At 30.7% G+C, this 19359-nt stretch overlaps 1 protein-coding gene across 2 annotated transcripts in view; it reads left to right on the top strand.

Annotated features, from left to right (window-relative positions):
* The first annotated feature begins 6672 nt into the window (after window positions 1-6672).
* Window positions 6673-19359, top strand: part of dsb (scavenger receptor class B member debris buster) — a 66771-nt gene continuing 54084 nt past the window's right edge. The window contains exon 1 of one of the 2 annotated variants that reach the window (XM_077443848.1): window positions 6673-6891. The gene's annotated coding sequence lies outside the window, so the exon portion shown is untranslated. Of the gene's footprint in view, window positions 7479-19359 lie in introns of both variants that reach the window. The other variant, XM_077443847.1, reaches the window with a different exon arrangement.

Below are 19359 nucleotides of genomic sequence, written 5' to 3'. Positions count from 1 at the left end.
AATAGTAAACATTCATTTGTTTTTTTATTAAATTTATTTTAATTGAAAAAAATATTCAACGATGTCAATATCATCGTCATAGAAACTTTGATTTGTTTTCGATGTTACCAACAAACCTTACATATGTATATACATACATGCATACATAGTTACAAAGTCTCTTTCGAAATTATATATTAGACTAGTGGTTTTACCCGGCTTCGCTCGGTATTTGTAATATAAACAGCTTAAACATGGCAAAACAATCTAATAGGAAACATTCATTTGTTTTTTTATTCAATTTATTTGAATCGATACTATATCGATATCGATATCGTCGTCATAGAAACTTTGATTTATTTTCAATATTTCCAACAAACCTTACATACGTACATAGTTACAAAGTCTCTTTCGAAATTACATATATTAGATTATTAGAAACAAGTTTAGCAAAGTAACTACTTATCAAGTTACCGGAGTGCGATTTTTCCTTCCGTGAATTTTTAAACAAAAATATGTATATAGATTCGAACTTCATTTATTCGAATCACTTTTTAGTTGTCTTATATCATTATCATCACTTGCAGCCATTCACTATCCACTGCTGGATGAAGGCATCTCCAATACACTTCCATTCGACTCTGTTTTGCGCAACTCTCATCCATCTCACCCCACAATTTTTTCTAATTTCGTCCACCCATCTTCCTTGCTGCCTTCCTTTCACCCTTTTACACTCTCTCGGATACCATTCTAGCACTTCTTTTGTCCATTCTTCAAGCTACATGGTTCACCCATTTCAATATATTCACTCTCTGCACTATATCCACTACCCTTGTTTTGCCTCTCACCCAAGTATTCCGTCTCCTATCTCTTCTCGTTATTCCGAGCATACAGCGTCCGCACTTCTTAAGAAGAATCTTAAATTTTTACAGTAAACATAAAAATGATTGCAGCTTATTATTATTTTTAAATAAATTCCAAAGCTTGATATTTTATATTGAAAAAGAGAAATTTAATATTTGCAAACAAAATTATCCATTTATTCACATCCACATAAAAAACTTTCTTAAACCGTTAATCTTGAAAATGCAACAGAATTAATCGAAAATGCATAGTCAAAAGTTGAAACTGAAGTCATATGGAGTATGATATGGAGTATGGGTTCCAGAAGCTGAAACCTAATAGATCTTTTGGTCCTGACTTTATTCCCGATTTTGTTTTAAAGGGATGCAAGTCCAGTTTGTTATATCCCTTGCTTCATATCTATAATTTATCACTGAAATATTCTCTGTTCCCTGACTCTTGGAAATGCACCAAAGTCACTCCAATTCACAAAAATGACGATAAATCTTTTATTAATAATTACAGACCAATAGCCATTGTTTCGGCTCCAGCCAAATTATTCGAAATAATTTTGCAGAGATTACTTTATAACCATTGCAGTCGGTTTATCATAGACCAACAGCATGGTTTTCGTTCAGCACGCTCTACGACTACTAATCTTTTGTCTTTCACAAACTTCATTACTAAATCGCTAGATGCAGGGCATCAAGTTGATGTGATCTATACCGATTTTGCTAAAGCTTTTGATAAGGTTGATCATTCAATACTTATTAAGAAATTGGCCAATTTTGGTCTATCGGATAATCTTACTGATTTTTTTACTTCTTATTTAAGTAATCGTCGTCAGTTTGTTTGTTTTGATGGCCATTTCTCTGATGTATACCTCACATCTTCTGGCGTGCCCCAAGGCTCTAATTTGGGACCTTTACTGTTTCTAATATATGTGAATGATATTGGCTCGGTACTTTCAGATTCAAATTTTTTACTATATGCTGATGACCTCAAGTTATTCATGAAAATTGATAGTGTTTCTGACTGTGAGGTCCTTCAGAGTAATTTGAACTCTTTATGGTGCTGGGCGACTAATAATCATTTACCTCTTAGCGTTAGTAAATGCAATATTATGTCTTTTTCTCGGTCTTCTAACCCCACCTTATATCAGTATAATCTTGGTGGAACTCCACTGTGTAGAACATTATCCAAAAAAGACCTTGGCGTTACGTTTGAGAGCAGATGGAAGTTTGGTATCCATATTTCCAATATGTGCAATAAAGCTTCAAAGATGCTGGGTTTCGTTTTACGTAATGCTCACAATTTCAATAATTTAAGAGTTTTGCGTCTTCTTTATAACGCATTGGTCCGAAGCATTTTGGAATCTGATGCCATTATATGGAGTCCCAGTGAATTAACTCACTCTCTAAAAATTGAAAGAGTTCAAAGGAAGTTCCTCCGCTATCTATATATGAGGGAGTTTGGATACTACCCTCAACTGTTTCCTAGTGCTTTTGTGCAAGGTTCTGTTGGCTATACTTCCCTATCTCATCGGCGGGATATGCATCTTGTGTGTCATTTCTTCAAATTATTAAGAGGTGATATTTACAACCCAACTATATTGGAAGAAATGAAATTTTGGGTTCCATCTCGCCTCATTGATTATCGATTGCGTCCATTGTTCCAAACTATTAAAGCAAGAACTAATGTTCTTGCTTTTTCACCAATCGCTCGAGTCTTACGCTGCTTGAATTTGGTCAGCAATCACATTGATATTTTCAATATTTCACCGGATAATCTATCCGTATTTTTACTGTTTTTTACTTTTAATTCAATTTAAACTATTTATATGTGTTTTTTTTTTTTTGTGTATTATTTTCATTTTTGATTTTTCAATTTATTAATTCTCAATTTTTCAATTTTTAATTTTTATGTACAATTTTTTAAATGTTTTATTTTATTTGTTTTTCTATTATTGTTGTTTTATTTTTTCTTATGTATTTGATCTTTTATGTATTGTCTGGCCACAGTGTCATATTGGGGTGACCTGTAAAGACTCTGTGGTATACTTGTATATTAAAATAAATAAATAAATAAATAAATATGGAATTCGAAATTTGCCAATGATTATATTTATATTGCATAGTCGTACTTTAAATATCTAACAAATTTGATACCTAAATCATCATCATAATTTACAGCCACTCATCATCCACTGCTGGATGAAAGCTTCTCTAACACGCTTTCAATCGTCTTTGTTTTGGGCAATTCTCGACAATCTCATCCCACAGACATTCAACAACGTAGTATTCAAAACTAAATATTATTTTAATAGTAGTTAAAATAGTGGACAATTTAATATAATTTTAAAGTTAGTCAAAAGCAACCATTACAGTAATAAATCCAAATACTGTTTTATTTAAACGATCAGAGAAACGAAAGGTTGATAAATTTTTAAGACATTTTATTTCTTTCCATAGGGACATATGTATGTATATACAAATGTACGTATTTGAAGATTGAACTTGGAGTATTGCAAATATTTACTTCCTACGTATATGTATGTATGTATGTATCATTTTGGAAACGACACTCATCCATTACCAACAAAATATATATATGTATGTATGTATGTATGTCAAGATGGGAATAGAAGAAAATTTTAAATATGCGTAAATGTATAAATATTTCAGTACAGCAATATAACTATAATATAAAAACATAAAACAATGTGAAATCGCACATTTAAAACTCATAAATGACACGCTAATAGAATAGATTGCTCGCTAAAATGTGTTTTGATTGGCCTAATTTTCGCGATGGCTATAATACTAGGCAGTGTAAAAATAAAAACAGAGAAATGCACAGTATGAAGTAAAAGTGGAACGAGATTAATGATATTTTAGAAGGAAATAAGCCGTAAACGCATCTGATATATAATTGCTAATACAGCTTGCAAAATTTATTACGCATACTTAGTATTCATATAAGAGCTTAGAAAGCTCAATCATAGATTTTTATATCCATTTGCGAAAATATGCATATAAAAGACGAAAAAAACATGATAATTAAGGACAACAGTAGGGAATCGAAATTGCATACATTACTATGTAGAAAGTTTGGTGCAAATTCATGCCGATATTACGAGGATGCAAATTTTTGCCGTTACATTCGGAAGAGCGGAAAGCTCACCATCAAGGTCAATTTTCCCCATTCGGTCATCTGTCGCAAATGTGAGATTTACTTACGAATTAAATATTTACATCCGCTGCCTGTCGGTCATTTGTCGGAGACGACCTTTGGATTTTGACGACGTTTACGCATAAAATTAGCACACTCAATTTTGCAAATCCTCAGAAGCGCACAATCGAGTTTGCAACAAATTGAAAAACTATTATCAGTCACATTTACAGACAAATCGTAATACGGTAGTAAAGAGGAAAACATATACATACGTAACATTTTAAGGCTTCAATGAATGTTAATAGAAATTTCGTATTTACATGTATACACATGTAAATACGAAATTTGATGATCATTCAAAAGTATTAAATTAATAGTGTGCAATAAATTTATACAATTCATTGTTTATTCGATATATGTATGTATAAATTTCGTATTTACATGTATACACATGTAAATACGAAATTTGATGATCATTCAAAAGTATTAAATTAATAGTGTGCAATAAATTTATACAATTCATTGTTTATTCGATATATGTATGTATATAAATTAAATTACAAAAATATATATTTTTACCATTGTGTGATAGGTGTGTGTTAGGACGATCAGTGCACGCCACCCAATTAGCGCGCGGCACTCATCGTCCAATCAGAGAGCTCGGCTCACCGACCAATGAGCGAGCTTGACTAAACGACCAAACCCGCGTGCCTTGCAAATCATGTATAAAAGCTGGCAGGTTGGTCTCAGGATTCATTCGGAACCCGGCTACTAACAGAAAACCATCTATTAAAGATCCGAAACCTACCTGATTGTTTTCTTGTACCTCAAATTGACTCCCCTTACCTCTGAATACTCTTCATTACCATGGTGTTATTACAGGTTGCCCCAAAGCGACACTTATGATTTTAAATTTGTACAGTATTAAAATTGTGGTGACAAATAGTAGGTAGGTTGGTGGTCAATTTGTTGAGGAACCGTTTCAATAATGAAATCAGATAACTTTGCAATCTCTGATAGGAAGCGATCGATTTGGAGTTACAAATGTTCAAGCCTGACATTTGTAACGTCAAGTAAATACATTATTTTCAATTGAGGTCGATCCATGGTTCGAACCCGGGACCTCTCAGTAGTTAGCGTTAACGCAACCACCGAGCTATACTGTTGACTAATGATGAAAGTTTTACCACGGAAAATTTCGCAAACCATTTTTTATAACTGTACGTGCTTCTAATGACGTATATATCCAAAATGATGTAATTGAGGTTACTGTAGGTACACAGAGATACATCTCGCGACCGATTGGAATTTTGATATTAGCGCCCTAAATATGCAATTCGATTACTATCAGGGCCAACACGTAATTGAGGGCTACCTTCGACAAAAAACGTTGCATAATATTTACATGCGAAATCCATTAGTTATTTATAAAACACTGATACAAGCTTTCATCGATAATGTAATTAACTATTTGGATATACATATATAATTACATTTTTTATTGATACGTTAATTTAATTTTTTTTTTTTCTATTCCTATTATAATTCATTTAAATTAATCCTAGATGCAGTCAAAATGATCGGATCTATCTGGTACTAGAATGAGATAAAACTAAATATGTATTTAAATATACTTAGTGTATGAATATATGTACTTTACGTGTTGAAAAAGTAATCTTGATTAAATTGATTAAATTAAACCAACTTTAGGAGCATGTACATGAAAAATTTAAGATTTTTTTCTAAAATTGATATTGATTTAAATATTTCATTGGAATATTTTACCCAAATATTATATGTATGTACATATGTTTATTTGAAATTGGAACATTTGATAAATTTGACATATTGATTGATCGCATAGTCGGTATACAAAACTAAACTAACCAGTAAAATATTACGATGTGTATATTTTATTCATTGCATTTTTAAAATAATTTTATCAATAAAAATAGAGCTAGTAAACTATAAATAAACTATAGAGCAAGACCAAACAAACATGATTTGCGGTCAAATACTCGCATTGATATCATTCATCAGGTTATTTCTTAGAACGGCACAATATTTGCATCAAAAATAATTACAGCACGTGCTATAATAAAAAAAAAACATTAAGATGGCTAATCACTTTGAGATTTGTCAGCAGATGAATATTTACAAGCTTTGATTTGAAATTACTTTTTTTCCATTTCTAACAAGCTGCATTTTTTGGGAATTTGCACATATATACATACATACATATTTTCTTAAAGAAAGTAATAATCATTTCGGTCAATGAGATTCAACAGAAGTCATCGATGAATGTTATCGGCTTAAAGAGTTTTGTTCAACAAAATATTTTCAAAAGTCGAAAGATTTGTCTCTCGTAGGGTTATATAAGAAAAATTTGTTAGAATTTCTCACTTTTACATTTGTTTTCAAAATGGTTACAATAATGTCGAAGACCAAACCCAAAAACTATAATTTTTGATTATTTAAACGACAGCATCATCACGGAACAGATGCAACTACAGAGAGGCACTGAAGTTGGCTACCTCTGAAACGAGCCAGCATCAAGGGGCGGGGGTTCTTCCGAAGCAAATATCGGTCGAGTGGTGGATTGTTGGTGTTATTGGTCATCCACTATCACCGGCGACGGCAACAGCAACGGCTACAGCAGCCTCTGCAGCAGGCGGCAGTCAACAGTGTGCGGGCGGCGCGCGCGGCCGTGCACGCGCCCGCTGCATAATATTGCAACAAACTGCAACCAACTGCAACAACCCCTACCCATCCTCAAAAAAAAAAAAATCCTAAACAAAGCCCAAAACCAACCCGAATCAACGCGACGTAGTGAAAGTGAATGCACAGTATAAAAAGACGAAAAGAAAAAAAAAAACAAAAAAATTAATCCTAAGTGTAAGTCTCCCGATGAATTTCGACCCTTAAAAAATTTAATCGACTAATGGAATTTTAATGAAAAATAATTCTTAACAAAATCTCACAACGTTCTATTTTAATGATTCGATATTGAATTTGCGAAATTTTTCAATTAAATAAGTACTTGTAAACGAGATCGGATTGGATTGCGTTCGCGCGCAATCCTTTCATTCGATACGTACTCTTGCACTCGTTGCGAAAACTAAAACCGCTCTAAGATGCCGCAAATCTTTAATTATTCATTAAATTTACGCGCTAAGATTATTAAGTTGAAGAAACTCGTATACTTGTATTTTTCAATATTCGGAAAATTCGTGTGTGGAAATTTCGCATTATCTACGGTGAAATCTGCAATGTAACGTTTTTACATTCACTAGTGTGCTTGATTTAAATTCCATTAATCGATTGGTCTTATTATACAAATTTGATAATAATAGATTAAAAAAATATTCGCACAAGTGTCTGTGTGTATTTTATAAAAGTGTGTGTCGATCAGTGCATTCGAAGTTCAAAATGTGCAAGAAAATGTTTCGCGGATGTCATCTCTACGTGAAAAATAAACCAAGGTAAAAAATATTAATTTTTAATTGTACATTATTCATCACATGTTCGATTAAAAACGAACACACATGTATTGTAGCTTTACCTACTCGCTTATATCGTATCATTTCCACAGGTGTCAAGGTTTTTCCGGGAATGAAAATATTAATTTGAAATATAATATATGAAAGCTTATATTTTATTCATAAAATTAAGAGGCACCATTTTGATAATCGAAAAAATATACAATATATTTTTTCATATAATGTGCCTATAATTTTCTTATGCGATTGCATGACAGTGACTTTTCATTGCTAAAACACTTACACTATCACGAAAATTGCCAATTTCGAAAATAATGACAATTTTCCTAACAGTTTTTAAAACAAACGTTAGATAAATTGCCCCGGAACGTACATTAAACAGTTTTGAAATAAACAATAAATCAACATTAAGATGCAATGACTAAAATACGATTTATTATATAGCTGAAAGGTTTGAAACTAATAATAATATTACATCATCTCGAATTAAATTGCTCAGCACTTGAACTACTGAATTTTCTCATTTGCAGTAAATAAAAATTTACAATCGGAGTTGAATGGAAATCAAATAGTTTTTATTAAATTGACACGTGTAAGGTTTTTACGTGTGTAAATCTTCTATAAAAATTAAAGTACAATAGAATTGTGACAATACAAAACATTGATTGTTTTACAAATCCATAAAACGGTTTATTTTACGAGTAAACATTTTCTATTAAATTTTACTGAAAATTAAATTTGATATATTGCTTACTTTAACAATATAAAAAAAATAACAACAATTATCATAAGAATGCTTATTACAAATTACTCAATATATGTAAATACGTTTATAAATAGGTCAAATGCAAGATCGCATTTGATTGACATGATTATTTTTTATGTATTTATCTTTACGGTCGTAACAAAAATTCCAAAAGCTATCTCGCTTTTGTATTACATATGTATTATTTAACATCTTGCTGAAATTGGACGTTTAGAAGATTGCCTCATATCGATACGCATATATAAATATATAACACAAACGCATAAACATGATACATGTTTGCAAAAATAATGCATTTTAAAACATCGACTTGTATGAAAAAAAACTTTAAATGCATCATAATGCATTTAATACGATGGGTGAAATTACATTACGCACTGATATTTTGTTTATATGAAAAATTATTTAGGGCTTTTCGCTTTTATATAAGACATGATAAAGTAAGCAGAACCATTAATAATCTCCACCTAATAGTTTATTTACTAAATACTTATTTTAAAGCTGTTCAAAATATCCGTCTTTATCTATGTGTGTATATATGTATGAGTGTATTTGCATCGACATTCATTGTAGGTACGTTACGATACGAATCCGTGCCATCTACCGATATAATGGTCAGTTTTTCCGATAGTAAAATTCACTTAATACGACATATAAATGATATTTTTGTATTTATTATGTGCGAGTGAGCAGTCTAATGGGCAAATATTAACTTTTGTCGCATTTTGCAACGGCCTCGTCTCGGAAGAAGGGTCGTTGTGCAAGTCGCGGCCGCCGCTGATGATGGAAAAAGCTGTTGAAACGAACAAGGTGAGGTGAGGACTCTGAAACTGGTAATGACAGGACATTTGGAAAGGCCGCAAATCGTCGAAAATTTAACAAAACGAAGTGCAAATCTTGCATAACCGCGGTACCTGGTGTGTTTTCGAAACAAAACTAACGCGATATAACACGTCTACACGTTTCCTATTATTGCACTTTCTTCGACGATAATTGCTGTTGTTGTTTTGCGGCGATCTCGTTGCCGAAATTTATAAAGAATCTTGGTGGTTTGCCGTCGAAGATTATTTGAAATTATAATAAAATGAAAATAAAATTTTGCGGGTGAAAGTGATCCATTGAATACTTTGAAGGATATTAAAAAATAATTTCTTAATTCAATCATATCATATATGTACATAGTATGTAATATCATATTTTTAAATTCATGCAATTAATTATATTTGACTTACATATATTGGCCCAGTTACGTTGACTTTGATTATCGAAAAGTAGTTTTTACATATACGTTTTTTAGAAACATTCTAATTTTGAAAATATTTTTAATAGTTGTTTTTAATTTTCAGATATCGAAAATTGTGCACTGATTTTATCTCACGATGGCATATTTTATATTGTGATATGCAACAGTAAAAAACAGTATTATATTCGGTCGAAATAATTTAAAAAAAATTTAAAATTATTGTTCACAAAATATAATTCCAATATTTGCTTCCCACATATTTAAAATCTGCTCAATAGAATATTTAATATACTTCTTCATGAGGTGAAAATACTTTATGAATTTCGATTGAATTGAATTCTTCTGGTTAATTTTGAGAGTACATACATCTGTAGTTAATTTTGGTTTAATTACTTTATACGAAATTCTTTTTATTCATTTAAGATTTTATTTTCAACGAAAATATTCCTATATAGGAAAATGATTTAAATAATTCTTAAAATTTCATCAGAGTAATATTAAAAGTTGAAATTGCAATTAGTATAATAAGAGTTGTGAAGCTTTTAAAAGAAAACATCAAATTCGTATTTATACATACATAATGATACAGAGCCGTATCGTGGGACAGACGACCCTAGGTGAAAAATTGAGGGGGGCGCTAAAACGCGGTCAATAATATCAGGAAATTATTTTTTTGCTATATTGAACCCATGACGCCTCAGTTGATAGTATTATACGCTAACCACTAAGCTATGTATTTTGCTGGTATAATAACTTAATGACGGTATTTTTAAATTAGGAATAAAATAATAAATAAATAATAGGGGGCGTGGAACGATAGAAGCATGTTTGCTCCCAAGCGCTAATTACCCTATTTACGCCTCTGTAATGATACAATCTAATTATTTTTAACAAAGTGACAATGAAAAATAATCGAAAGATATTTTTCGTAATATATTCCATTAAAAATAAATGAAAGTAGAGTCAATTAAATCCAATAATGAAATGAGTTTGTTAAATATTCTTTGTCTCGAATATTTAATTTTTATTTTTATGGGTATAATATGAACATGAGTCATATTTCTTACTTATAAAACATCATATTTTCGCTTGTAAAATACGTTTTTTATAATTTTTTTAATGAATACAATAATTAAATATTCATTTGTGCAACCTCGAATATGTATATCTACACATCTACGTACATATGTATGTACATACAAATGTATTTAAATATATATATATATATATATATATATATATATATATATATATATATATATATATATATATACATATATACGGAATTCTATTAACATGTTTTGAATCACATAATGTGATGGGTCTTTTTTACATTATTCATAAAATATATAAAATAACACGGATATAGTAATATTATCAAAAAAATATTGATTTAGTCAAAAATTATTAATATTTCTATATTGTCGTATTTTGAATGCAAATTACAAAAGCGGTTATTTCTATAATAATAACGACATTCAATGAACGTACGGCAAGACCGGCTGTGTCGCTTTTAAAACATATGTACGTTTATATTTTTCATCAAGTATCGCATATTTAAATATAAACATTTTCAATTCGAGGTTATTTTAAGCATTTCTTTATCGAAAGTCGAAGGATTTCGATAAAACGCAAACCTACATATGAGGTATTCAAGATTTATTTAAACATTTTCGTACTTATGCACAATGCAAAACAATGAAAGTGATGCTGAATAGATATAATATTATGGCAAAACGAATTATACATAGATATTATGAAACAATTTTCCTTTCGATACAACGCGGCATTATAAAGTAACAGTTTGTTACGCGTTGTGAATGTGGAGCAATCGGATTAGACAGCTATACGTTTGTATACATAGAATATACCAACAGAAATAATAAAAAATTAAATACACATTGTAAAGGTCGTATAATATGTGAATTATAAAAATTCGCAGCCGATGATAATTTGACTTTTCGTTCGATGATTGCGTGGTAATGACATTTATGTAAGAACGGTTTCTCTCGGTTTTGTTGACACTGATCGTTGAATCGAAAATGTGGGTTGTTCGGCTCGGTTCAAAAGTGAACCAAAACCGTCCGAGACGAAATCGATAACTTTTCGTTTACAAATATAAATACTTCTTACATAGTGGATATTGAGTCACATTAGAAATCAACGATTCTGCAATTGCGTCGAGCTGGGATTTGCGTCTACTTGGAAGTTGCGACTTGTGTCGACAATTTGAGCTTCGTGAAACGGCGTTATATAATGTCAAATTTACAATAATATATGTTAATAAACGATCGGTACGTAAAATTAGATTATATTTTTAAATATTACATGTAAAATCGTATGTAATAAAAGAAGTTAGATAACAAAAAAAAAAGTAGAATTTTAAATTATATAAAAAAAGCAGGAAAATGTGTTAATTTTTTAAATTATGTACTTTAACTGTACACCCCATTACTTAAATATTTTACAGTTTTTAAGTCGTTACATGCAAATAACATGCGGTATGTACATAATATTTATTACTAAACTTCATTTTATAACCATGAATAATTAAATTGATTACATTTCTAGTAAAATTTTGTCCATTTCAACTTAAATTCATATCTGCCAACTTCTACAGATTCAAAGATATACATATGTATATAGGATATATATGTATATGTATATAGATATACAGACTAGTCCCGCAGTTTTGTTATGATTATAACAGACTGATATTAACGTAATTCTGCTTGGAAACTCTAGATCAGTGTTTCCTTAACTATTACAATGCTTAAATTTCCAATTCCACTTTCTTCATTTCGAGAAATATCTCGCAAAGCATCAAGTATAATGTTTTGCGTTTTACAATATTGGTGGCCTGCAATAAGTTTATACCGCTTTTCCGAGATTCTGGACATATCGAATTAAATGAGGTAATACTAATTTGTGAATTAAGTCAAACAAGTGTTTTTGGAACTGAAAATTGGACTTCCACCACTTTCAAATATAACTAATATAATATTTTTTTTTCTTAATTATCTCCTTTTCTATCCATAGATGTATTCTATTATGTACATGCATATGTATTAATTGTTGATGAATCTATTTTCGGCCATAGTAGCAGCTTAGGGCAACCCGTCACTATTTAAGGCAAGTCACTATGGCCTAAATTTAATTTGAAAATAAAATTAAAAAAAACGGCTCATATATAGTCAGTTCCATTAGCTTTTCTTCTTCTATAATATGGGAGTTGTTTTATATTTGATGAAAATATATTTTTAAGCGGGTGAGGAAATACCTTCAAAACCGTTTTGTATCCAAGTGCATTTTTATAGTTTGTAAAAAAACACTTGTACAGTTGTTACTCAGTCACAAATAGACAAAAAAATAATCAAATATAAATTGGAACGTTACTGACCTACGCTAATATTTAACCACAAAACCCCGGAAGAAACAAATCAATTCTAAATGTAAGTAAGTACATATATGTCACAGTGCAAGTGTACATTTCGTTTATTCATGAAAATGCTAGTTTATTTTTATTTTATTTTATTTTTTTACATACATATATACAAATATACCAGGAAGGCTTAACAGGTAAACCCCCAAATGCGCCTTCCTGGTCCACATAATTATTACATAGATACATGTAAATCTAAACAATATCTGACATATATCGCCAGATATTACAAATATCGTATTAATACGATAAATAACGATGAATAACTTTCATGTAACAATACAAATTTTATATTCGATAAACAACCATAGAGACATATATGATGAGCAATATGGCGAAACCTACGATATAACAATAACTAAAGGTTCGCAACAGAAAATTGGGAAGGAAACGCCAATTTTACAGGAATCGTTTCAATGAAAATCAGAAAAATTGGCAAATTCTGATAAGGAACGATCGACCTTGACAAACCAAGGTCTGGCTAATAGCGAGACTTAGCGGGAATCGAACTCGTAACATCAAGTACGAGATAATTCAACATTCACCACTAGACCACGCTACTGGTTTATTCATACACAAACCAATATGTGTACCCAAAAGAACAAATTGACGATCTATCAAAGACTTTTCAAGCACAGACTTATTAGGCATGAATTTAAGTAATCTCAATCGTTTGTTTCATTCTCTATGTATGTATATATTACACCGAATCCATGAAATTGTCTATTTTAAGCATTCGGCAAGAGAATTGCCGAATGCATGAAAAATGCAAGCACGTTGCCCAGTTCACGGATTCCGTAAATTCTTTTCCGAATGCGTGAACTGGACAGCGTGTTATATTATAACCAAGTGTCAAAGTGACAGCTGAATAAGGATGTTTAGTTTAGTTTAATTTACATATAATTATGTATAATATGACTACATACATATGTTTCACTGTTAAAATATTGATCAAAATGTATAAAAATGACATTAATTTATGTATAAATCATATGAGATGATCGAAACATATGTATGTAGTCATATTATACATAACAATATGTAAATTAAACATCCTCATTCAGCTGTCACTTTGACACTTGTCCACGCTGTCCAGTTCTAAAAAACAACACCGGAGAGCTGCTGTCTATTTGCCGACTCCATGCTTTGGGCAGACAAATTCTTGGCGAATACACGCATTCGCCAAAGAATTTACGGAATCCGTGAACTGGGCAACATGTTTGCATTTTTCACGCATTCGGCAATTCTCTTGCCGAATGCGTGTAAAAGACAATTTCACGGATTCGGTGTAACATATATATTCTTACCCTGGTTTGAAATATTTTTAATACTAGCGGAAACGGGAATTATAACAACGTTGTAATGTGATTTACATAGAATTTTCTTTTAAAATACTTGGCTCAAAAGCTTTGACATCCAAAAGATTCATGTGACACCTGTTGAGTATATTTGAAGATAGCTTTTGACTGCTAGCACTTAAATTAAAACCAATATTCGTGTATGGACAAACTAGTATGTTCATAAACGAACCGGAATGAACACTTATAGTGACTGTAATACATATCGTATAATCGTAGTATATAATTTATATACAACATTTAAAAAAAAGGGCTTAAGAGAAAAGGGCTAACTTTAAGTTGATTGACCTGGAATTCGATCTGGGTACCTTCAGCTACTGATTTCAATGCTCCAGCAGATGAACCGAGTCGTGTCACAGTCAAATTTAATAGGAAAGACCTTGCGACCGAACTCAGTCGGTTTCGAGTGCACGATTTTCACGGTTAATCGCTCGGACGAGTGACGTAAGCGACACAGAGTCGATATTTTTGCGTCACACTGTACGTGTGTGGAAATCTATTGCGGAGATCCACCAGACCGGAAAAGCGTACGCAACCGACTGACTCAAAGCTTAACACAAACACATACACGCATCACGTTATAAAAGCCTAATATAATACCCACTGCACTTATCAAATGTATAATCCATTAAATCGAATATGCAAAATGACCGTGATTTAATTGAAACTTTCAAACTGAGATATTTCACAAATTGTTTTCTTCGCTATCTTCTCAACGCTCTTAACCTTCGCGTTAGAGCTAATTGATCGGATGATCTTTTTAAAATTGCACTCTAATTACTGTGCAATTAAATTTGAAACCCTGTAGATGTCGTCTCGCCGAGATCGGCACGAGACATTGTCGAAATGGACATATTTTTATATTGAAATTATCAATTAGTTTAATAATATTCAATTAGATCGACACGATAGAGATCGTTAATCAATCTATTGTTTCGCAGCCGTTTGTGTCTAACAAGCTATGTAATATTAAGACACGCAACCATAGCCGAGAAAAACCCAAACGAAGCTATTAAAAATTATACATGTTGAATATCAATAATATGATAATTTCTTTGTAAAATGTAAAAAAATACAATAATCACAGATGTGTCGTTGCTGATAAGCAATCGATTGTTCTCAGGAAAAATTTTATGTCGTCAGTATTGACATTGTTTGTGAGCAAAATTTGAATATAAATTAATACACTACGAATACGAATATGAAATATATAAAATTTCAATACATTATTAAATAGATAGGTTATTATAAAAATCCTTGAAAATAATATAGGCAAGTAAACACTTCCCAATTTAATCGATCAGCAATGCAATAAAATAGATTACGATCGAATATAATATGCAATTTATTTTGCATACATGTAATTTCAATATCAGGAAAATAAATATTTACTATTGCGAGCAATTAATCGGTTTAATCTACATTTGCATATTACCTTATTCACATTTCAATAGACATTAAACATCGACAGTTGATTTTAAACTACATACGTTTCAAGTGCCAGAAAATTAAGTTTTCAGGAGAAACTTACAACTGCTTAAATAAATAAATAATGTATAAATTCATTCTTAAAAAATTATAATTCTTCTGCTTGGTATTATAATCATAAAATGAGCAATCACTAAATCTTTGATATCAGAAATAAAATAAAATTAAAAAGAGCAAAAAGTTTTAAGTGCCATCATTTATGTTATCATTAAGTGCTATAATAAAGTGTTATGTATCACTTTCATAATAATAAATAGACAACTTCTAAAGCGTCCTCTCTATCAACCCTCGTATGTTACCCTCATCATCATGGTGGCTGCAGACATCAACAGTTTTTTGGTGCTAATCATCTCTTTAGCATTATGCATCCAGTTAAAGAATACTTAATAAATATACTGGTATAAATATAATCATTTTTAAGATACTGACGGAGCAACTTATACTTATAACGTTATGACTTGCGACATCAAGTTCCTACCCCTAGGAGGCGGCATTTCGAAATTATTTTAAGGGTGCAAGGCAAGGCAAATCACAAATAAAACGCATTTAAGTCTATGCGGTACTTACAACGTTATAGTTTGGTACCCCTCATATTAAAATAATGATTGAGAAAGTGCAAAAAGGATTTCTTCGTTTCCTTTATAGGAAACAGTATGGGTATTACCCATGTCTATACTCCACTTCTTTCCTTTTGGGCATGCTTGGGTATAATTCTCTTGAACTTTGGAGAAACTTCTCATTATTTCGTTTTGTTCTCAGTGGAACAGTTGGGATTTAATGTCCGTACTAATTATGTGTGTAATCATCATTTGATGGTTGTACCTCCTGCTCGCACAATTCTGATTCGTATGGCTACTATTCCTATTCTAACCCACTTTTCTGGTATTATCATTATTTTCATGATTGAATGTGTTGTATGAGTGGAGTTTTGATCTTCTCTCTTCGATTTGGTCCTCGTAGGGATGTTTTGTATCTGCAGCTGGTTCTTATTTATTGAAACTGGCTATAGGTGCAAGACATTCCCTACTTTGTATTTTATTACTTGAAATTTTTATTTATCCGCCACTATCCGTTTTTTTATGATTGTGTTTAAATGTATTGTTATTTTTCTCATCTCTCTGTATTTTTTTCGACTATTGTGGTACATTAGGGATTCCTGTAATGCCACAATGGTTGTAATAAATAAAAATATATATTTTGAGAGCGCTCACTGATTACATCATTTTATGCGTAAAATCAAATATTTCATTTTTTACAAAAAATCAGTATGTAAATTTAAGCGCACATTCAAAGACACGCATAACGAATATCTAAATCAAGTTCAATATTGACTACAAACGTTCACTTACCTGCTATATTATCAAGATAAACCTTCTTGCATAATCATCACATAATAATAGTGAAAAAATAGACACGAACCGATAAATATTAATGAAACGTGCAGACCCACACCTAAACACAAAACGGTCTTATGCATGTACAAACATATACTAAAATTTTACTAAATAGCTTGTACTTTGTTTTTTTACATACGTACATACGCCTATTGCGTACTATATTACATATTTCGAAGAAATACATAAGATAACAGCCATATCAAGGTGATGAAAAGGTGATTCGGAGGAAACGCAGCCCAATTGCGAAGGCTGCGTGTCAAATCGCAAATCGTTTGTTCGCATATGGTGGACCACGCGATAATGATGATGAGTATGTAAATTTGAAACAATTTGATTTCTTTATATTGTAGGCAATATTGACCTAATCAAAACGGGCTTTTCGAGTCCCCGGTACGTGCCATTATTATTGCATTATTACGTAGTTTTCCGCAAAGTAGTGCAAAGCCGTGTGCAAGTCGTTCTGTGATGTAACTAAACCGCCTAGATAACCAACTGGGTAACCAACTTACTACCGAACACCGGAGACACTGGTTCTCATAGTCACGCTATTTAATTTTGCTAATGTCGAATTGTAAATTGTACCACTGTTGTTGACTCACATATGTATCGTGAAATTAATTAACAATCGGATTAAATGAACGTATTGAAATTGCTAAAGTGCTTTTGATGAAAGTGTATTCGATTTTGAAACGTATCTTGAATTGATTTTGATGTGCAAATGAAGTTTGTCGATTAATCGTGCTGTGTGTGCGATCGATTGCGCTACTTTCAAAATAGTAATTATAATTTTGAAGTGTTTGGTTCAAGTGGCGTAAGTTCAATCAAGTTGCACACTTTGAAGAAAAGCTACATACTTGTGATATTTGGAATGTTGAATGTAAAATGGCTAATTGCATGTTGGCTATTGTTATGTTTTATACGTCAGTGAGAAAATAAGGCTGCTTTTGAGAAAATTTACAAAAAATGAAAAGGATGGACCAAAAGATACAAATAAGATTCGTTTTTCTGCAAGAATAGACATCAATTTGGGACTCTGATCCGAGTCGAATTAAAACACGAGGAAGTGTAGTTATTGATAATTATTTAATATATTGATAATTAATTATTTATTTATAATAAATTAATTATTTATAATTAATTAATAAATATAAAATTAATACGAATTTTTTGTATCATTTTTTAGTTATTATTCCATATATTATACATATGTATATATACATAATTTTAAAAATATTATAATATTATTTATATAATTATAAAGCAGTTTTTTGTATCAATTTGTTATAATTTTTTTTAGTTAATATTCCATATTTACATATGTACATAATTTTAAAAAAATCCGGAAAATATATGTCAAAAATAAAAATTATAATAAATGTACATATTATAAAAATTAAAACGATTTTTTTATATCACTTTTCAAAATTGATGTAAAATTTCTCGGTTAATATATTATACTATATTCACATACATATGTATGTATGTATATAATTCAGAATAAAATAAACCCGGAAAAATATATGTAATAAAAACGATATAAAAATATTATAATTAATACACTTACTTATGTACATCTTAAAAAATTATATAAAAGTTACTATACTAATAAGAAGTATAACATAATTAATACATAAATATAAATATGAGATGGGTTTAATTTGTTGCCATAAAAATTTGTAATGTACACTTGAAAAATAATACCACCTGATCCGTATAAAATTGTGTGTTTTATAAAAAATAATAAAAGCCACCGCAATGGTTTTTCTAAGAATTTGCACACACTGACGAAAGTCACGATCATTGTCATCACACCGACTATTATGTAATTAAATGTCAAACAGACTTATGATTAAATGACAATTTATATCCGTCTACTATACTTTTGAACATTCAATTTATTTTCCGACATTATATTTTTTATGGCATATGAAATTCATATCTTAGTTTTTCTATATTATAAGACAAAAAATAACTGGAAGGTTAAAATGAATCTTAAATAATTTTTAATGCGATATCAACGAATTTATACAAAACATATGCATAATATAGTACAATAATTAATTATAACAAAAACGCATGCAACTGATTTAATACATACATATGTATATTACATCCAACATGTTTTAAATCAATAAAAAAATTACAACAAATGACCCCCTCAAAAAAAAC

Source organism: Arctopsyche grandis, chromosome 13 (genome assembly GCF_051622035.1).
Source record: "Arctopsyche grandis isolate Sample6627 chromosome 13, ASM5162203v2, whole genome shotgun sequence".
In the NCBI taxonomy this organism is placed as follows: domain Eukaryota; kingdom Metazoa; phylum Arthropoda; class Insecta; order Trichoptera; family Hydropsychidae; genus Arctopsyche; species Arctopsyche grandis.
The sequence above is the reverse complement of the archived record's forward strand: the minus strand, read 5'-3'. Positions and strand labels throughout refer to the sequence as shown.